The sequence below is a fragment of the Aquarana catesbeiana genome, linkage group LG13 (assembly GCF_042186555.1).
Source record: "Aquarana catesbeiana isolate 2022-GZ linkage group LG13, ASM4218655v1, whole genome shotgun sequence".
In the NCBI taxonomy this organism is placed as follows: Eukaryota; Metazoa; Chordata; class Amphibia; order Anura; family Ranidae; genus Aquarana; species Aquarana catesbeiana.
Genome location: NC_133336.1, coordinates 189,545,362 through 189,552,360, shown reverse-complemented (window position 1 = coordinate 189,552,360; position 6,999 = coordinate 189,545,362). Strand labels below are relative to the sequence as shown.

Here is a 6,999-nt window from a genome sequence, read left to right as displayed (position 1 = left end):
TTATTCACATCACCTTCATTTCCTACTCCTTTTCTAAGCACATTTAAAAGTACAAAAAGGGAGAATGATATTATGATATTGGGGAAGATAAAAGGAATCTCAGTCGGCCTCCTTACAAGAAAGTCCAACTCCAGGAACTAGCAAAAAGTCCACCCTTACAATGGTCACCCCCCCCTCACTTATTATATTTAGGGGTGCAAAAATAAGAAGAAATTTGTAACCTATTCTGTGCTCCAGAGGGGTCCCACATACATGCGACCAGTCCTTCGCAGCCTCTATTCTAAGACATTCATGGTTGCGGTTACATGTTTGCCCTCACTACATACAATACATGGGCAATAGCCCTCCATTATATTTGATGATGCCAAGGAACCACCCACAGACAAAAGCTTCAGGAAGAAGAGTGCATTGCCTCAGCTGACTAGAGCGGGGTTATGGTGGGTAATATTGCCTATACCTGTACCTCTTATGAGCGTTTAATAGGCACTGTAAGGGCTAGTTTACACTTGCTTCCAAACAAGGCTTCGGACACGCTTTGTTAAAGCTCTCTGAACGCCAGTCAAAGCTCCTGTCACTAAATAAAATGGTTAGCTTACAGTTCTGTTTACACCTTGCTTTTGCTTGGTGCTTTGATGAGGCTTTGGTGGGGCTTCGATGAGGCTTTGGTGGAGCTTCAATGGGGCTTCGATGAGCATTTGGTGGGGCTTTGGTGGGGCTTCAGTGAGGCTTCCGTGGGGCTTCAAGCGAGCTTTGCCATAGACTTCTATGGAGGCTTTGAAGACGCTTTGAAGCACCACTAAAGCTACATGGGGTATCATTTTTTAAGCAAAGCCCAAGCAAAGCAGAGCAAAAGCAAGGTGTAAACAGGACTGTACGCTAACCATTTTATTTAGTGACAGGAGCTTTGACTAGCATTCAGAGAGCTTTAACAAAGCCTGTCCGATACCTTGTTTTGAAGCAAGTGTAAACTAGCCGTTAATGTGTGTTGAAGCCGAAGCAAGTGTAAATAAGCCCTAAGAATAGATTTTTTTTCTGGAAGGTGGGGAACAAAGCAGCACAAGTTAACCACAGAGCCACAGTGCTTTTACAGATTCACATTGGTCAGCAGTCAGGAGAATGTACAGCAGAGCAGCATATGGCAAAAATATACAGAAGACCAGCTTTGTACAGCATATCATATACAAACTCAAGAAGACTGCAACAAAATGGTGGCCTTCTGCAGTCTGTTGCATAGATGTGAATGTGATAGATAAAAGATAGCTTCAGCTCCTGTTCTCCACCATCTCCACGATTAGGCCCCGAAAAGAGTGAAACACATCTGAGGAGTTCTCTACAGGTGGAGAACAGGAGCTAAAGCCATTTTTTACCCTGTTGGTGTCTGTGCAGGCAACCACTATTTTGTTGAAGTCTACTGGAGCCTGACAAGCCGATCTGTCTGTCTTGCACTAGTCTATTCACATGCTGATCCAAATGACACGGGTTTGGGGGGCATTCAAGAGGTACTATTTTCATTTTTTTGGGTTACATATCAAATACAAGGTTTTACAAGTACTTCTGGAATTTGTGGAAGTGACTTTAGGAAGGCCTGCTTCGGAAAGTGATCATTATTTGGTTGTCATGCTAATCCTGTAGCTTTATTTTTTAATAAATTACAGACCTGGCAAAAGTATGCATACCTGGGTTCTGACTTTACTCATTATATACTGTGTCAGCGACTCAGAATTTAAGAAAATGAATAAATTACTATCTTTTTTTTCATAAAGTGGTCCCCAATGGCAATCTGTGCATTTATCACATATTAGGTTTATTTTATATATACAGACATAATCAATTTTAAACTGTTTATTGCATGAATGTATCTATATAGACATTTTGCATCTACTTATATACTGTATATATATTTATGTAGCCTCTGCTTAAAAACAAGGAAAAGTATACCATTTGTTTACACAAATCATTGTTTTCCATCATAGCTCTTTGTCTCCTGTTTGTTTTCTTTTAATGGTGTTCTTGACTTTCTCATTCCTAAAGCTATAGGCAATTGGGTTCAACAGCGGCGTCACAGCTGTATAGATAATAGATACAGTTTTGTCTGTTTCAGGAGAGTAAGTAGAGAGGGGTTGCAGGTACACAAACATGATGGTCCCATAGTAGACAATCACCACGGTCAGGTGGGAAGCACATGTTGAGAAGTCTTTTTCTCTTCCCTGTGAGGAATGGATCTTCAAAATGGTGTAGATGGTTTGGACATATGAGGTTAGAGTCAAGATGAAACAACACATAACAATGAAACTTGCCAGAATAAATATGGCCATCTCATTGAGCCAAGTGTTTTGACATGACATTCGAAGGAAAATCTGTATCTCACAGAAGAAATGGTGGACGTAAGGACTTTTGCAGTAGGCGTGATGGAACGTGAGGGTGACACTGATGGCAGAGAACATACTCCATGACCCCACTGCTAAACTGGCACAAATCTTCTTGTTCATGATGGTGTTGTAGTGCAATGGTCTACAGATGGCAGCGAACCTGTCATAAGACATGACAGCTAGAATGATACTCTCCGTTTATCCTAAAGCCAAATGGAAGTACATCTGTACGGCACACATTCCAACATACTGAGCAAAGTGTTCATGAGAATTTTTGGAACAATGTTGGAAGAAAAGCTGATGTCAGTAAAGGAGAGGTTAGTCAAGAAAAAATACACGGGGTTTCTAGTTTTCAGTTGATTCTCACCACAATGATCAGTAGAAGGTTCCCTGACAACGTCATTATGTACATCATTAAGAATAGGAGGAAGAGGATAGCCTGGAGAGTTGGAACATTAGATAGGCCAAGGAGGATAAACCTTTCTGGAGATGTTTGATTCATTACCTTCACGGCATTCAGTTCATGTCTGTTAAGAGTAAAGTATAGGGGACACACAAAACAACGTTCAAATTTTAACTCTGGGGACTCTATATAAAACTAAAAAACCTGTCTCAGGGGGTGCAAGATATTTGCTGGTGCTGTCCAGCTGAAGCGTCTTTTTAGTTTTGGATTGAATTGGCAAGGCATCAAGAGGAGGTATCATCATTACTAAAATGTACGCTATATGGCTAAAAGTTTGTGGACACTTGATCATATGAGCTTGTTGAACATACTTTTCCAAAACCATAGGCATTAATATAGAGTTGACCCCTCTTTGTGAGTATAACATTTTGAGTTTGTGGGAATGTGTTCTAACGCAGCCAAAGGAGCTTTTGTAAGGTCAGGTTGGACAAGAAGACCTGTCTCTCAAACGGCTTTCCAATTCATCCAAAAATAGGGTTAGGGCTTTGTGCATGCTACTTGAGTTCTTCCACATAAAACTGGTCAAACCATGTTCTTACATAGCTGGCTTTGTGCATGATGTTACAGTCATCCTCGAACAGAAAAGGGCCTTTCCCAAACTGTTACCACAATTGTCTAAAATGTTTTGTACTGGATGCTGTGGCATTAACAGTGCTCTTGAACACTACACATGAACCAAGACTAGATCTGTGGTTAAAGCGGGGGTTCACCCACACCGCCAAAAAAAAAAAAAATTAAAAGCCAGCAGCTACAAATACTGCAGCTGCTGACTTTTAATACATGGCCACTTACCTGTCCCAGGGTCCAGCGATGTCGGCAGGGGACGCCGAGAACCCGCTCGGTTCTCGGCAGCTGCCGCCGCCATCCTAGGTGAGGGAATCAGGAAGGGAAGCGTTGCGGCTTCACTTCCCGGTTCCCTACTGCGCATGCGCGAATCTCGCTGCGCGTCCCTAGTGGTCCCCGCTCTCTCCTGGGAGCTGTGTGTTCCCAGCAAACAGCGCGGTCGGGACAGGAAGAGGCATAGACTCCCATGGGAGTCTATGCCGGAAGTGGGTGCAAATACCTGTCTTAGACAGGTATCTGCACCCCCCTCCCCCCTGAAAGGTGCCAGATGTGACACCGGAGGGGGGGAGGGTTCCGAAAAGCGGAAGTTCCATTTTTGTGTGAAACTCCGCTTTAAGGCTCGTATCTTCCTACAATGCCCCAAACAAATTTGATTTTTCAAAATGCAAAATATGTAGAATACGTCAAGAAATATAAATTCATGTAGAAAATTTTTGTAAAGCAATAAAATCTTACGTTCTACTCCTTCTCTATTCTTTCTAAAACAGAAAAATAGGCTTGAAAAAATGGTTTTAGATACATTAAGAAAACATTTTTATGCACTGTACTTTCTGGCAATGTGTCTAAGTGCATTTGGCATCTAATAGACACCTTCAAAAAGGTATTTTTAAACTATTGGAGCCCATTGTTTATTTTTGAGTATCTCTGGGTGTCCTGTGTTGGAGGAACGTATCTTATGAGATACGCATCATCCGCACTACATCTCCTATGGATACTACCGGGATATCCAAAATGCTTATTTGACCTTCCATAATAGAGGGTCCATCACTTGGGGTAAGAGAACATCTTGACCTTAATGTTGGTGATGTCACAAGGTGGAGGACTGTCTTGGATTTGGTTCAACACAAGCACTTCAGTTCATGTCTATTTATTTTTATTTATGTTTTGATGTTATTCAGTCTGTATTCCTGTACTGGACTTTGTGAACACATTTTGAATTTAATGGTATACTCGTATTGAGCGCAACTTTAATTATTTATTTTCAGATACACTTTAATGTTACTGACACCATCCTTCCTTTGTAGAAGGAGAGTTCAGAGGCTTGGAAAAACATTACGACTTGCCTAATGCATAGGTTAATCACCACCACTATTCCTATGGGATTATTACATACTTGCTGTTTATATTGAATATGTTTATAATGAGTGAGCTTATACATAGGTATGTCTATGCTATAGGATGCATTTACATATTTTTAACCAAATGATCATCTTGGGTGGAATTTTGTTTTAATAGATATACCTACCTTATTTTGTAATAAAATATTTTTTGTTAAGAAATTGTTTTCGTAGGAGTTATATATATTTTTTCCTTTATGTAATTGAACGTCCGTAGTAGCCCTATAAGGTAGACTTTTTCAGGGGTAGTTTCTAGTACTTTTCTGCTATGAGCTCTGGAAGTACTATATAGTTCTTTGTTTCTAACCCTTTTTAGTCTGGGCTTTGAGGTCTGTCTAAAAAATTGGAGACTTTTCTTAATGCTAAAGAATATAAACACATAATAGACAATTGCCCAACCTTATGGCAACAGTTTGTGAAAGGTCTTTTTCTGTTCCAGTGTGACCGAGCCCCTGTGCATAAAGCTAGATCCTTGAAAATATGGTTTGAAAATGTTGGTGTAACTGAACTCCTGTGACCTTCACAAACAAAAGGACCATGAGCCGGCTCCAACAGCATGATCTTCTCACTGCAGGGTGCTCACCCAGTTGCAGCTGAAGCAATAATGAAAGGAAAGTCTGGATGGCTGCACACCAAACTGAGATCCAAATGCCTTTATTCAGATAAAACCATGAAGGACATGAGGAGCACTACATGTACAAGCAAAGGAGGAACAGCTTACATGTTTCGCACATGAATTGTGCTTTATCAAAGCCCCTGTTACATTCACAGAGGCCTAATCTCAACCCTACTGAACATGTTGTAAAGAATTAGAACAGTGTTTCTCAACCGGCGTGCCGCAGAACCCTGGAGTGCCTTGAGGAGTCCTCAGGGGTGCTGCAGCAACAGCCCGATCTGAGCAATCCTCAATTAGCTCAAGTGCTACAGGGCGGAGATAGCACTGTTATATCCCATGTACAGAGGAGGCAGAGAGCTGTGTCAGCACCTACCCCCCCGCACTCTGCTCCTCTCTGTACTCTTGCCGGCAAAGCAGAAAGCTGAGCTGGCCACCTGACTGCGTCCTACCAACCAATGATGTCATTGATTGCTAAGGACTTGCTGTGAAGTGTACAGAGAGGAGCAGAGAGCAGGGAAGGTGGTCTGCCTCCTCTGTACACAGGAGTGCTCTCTCCATTCTGGAAGGGAGAGGAGCTGGGGGAAGGTTATAGAGAGGTGGGATTCGGAGGGGAGGGTTGTGTTAGGTGGGGGATTTCGGAGCGGATGGGGGAGCTGTGCTAGGAGGGGGGATTTGGGGGGGTTGTGCTGGGAGGGTGATTTGAGTGGAGGGGGGGTAAATTTAATGACACCCACATGCATTTAGCAAATACAGGTACATTTGCACCTGCTAAAACACATGGTACCATACTTCCATGTGTTTTGGTGCTGTATGATTTTAAAACTCAAGGCAACCTTTTGTGTGTTTCACATATATACAGCAGCTCATTAAAAAATGCATCGTGTGGGAATGCGCAAAAAAGGACGTGCACAAAGATGCACCTCCTGGTGTGGATGAGCCCTTAGACTGGAGTGCCCCAAGATGTGCGCAATTCTAAAGGGTGCTTTTCCATATGCAAATGTATTTCAATTGAAACTCAGCACCACATCCTGGGGTAGATATGTGCACAAAGAGGAAAAATGTTGGAACTTTAAAGGTGCTGAAGATCCCCCATTGAAATAATTAGTCGTATACCATATAAAAATATAACATTCTTTTATTGAATGAAAGAATATAAGACACTACATTAAAACATAATGTACCAGCATCTTGCTACTAAGCCCCATATACTCCCCCTAGTCTTCAAAGGTATATAACTCTGATAATTGATCAGATATAACATAGATATCAAATATTGAATCAGTCAGAGGAAATGGAACCAAGCAGATGACCTCAACCCAATGCTTTTTGCCTTGTCGGCTTCTTCAAGGGTTTTTTGGAGGGCAGATGGGTAAGTAGAAAGATTTTAGTATATACTGATTCTGGAGTACCCAAAAAAAGGCATAAACACACTTCCACCAAGGCACTATATGTGATACAGGTGTCCGTCCAATATCAAACGGACAGGCAGATCAACCCAAATGAAGGGGAACCCTCACCAAAATGAGCCAAGAGGAGGTCCATGCATAAAGAAAGACAGTTTTTCAAATGCCATTCAATATTCAAGAACAG

At 41.8% G+C, this 6,999-nt stretch overlaps 1 pseudogene; it reads right to left on the bottom strand.

The window, feature by feature from the left end:
- Nucleotides 1–1,967: 1,967 nt before the first annotated feature.
- LOC141116629 (olfactory receptor 5AS1-like) lies at nucleotides 1,968–3,403 on the bottom strand (annotated as a pseudogene).
- Between the last annotated feature and the right edge of the window lie 3,596 nt (nucleotides 3,404–6,999).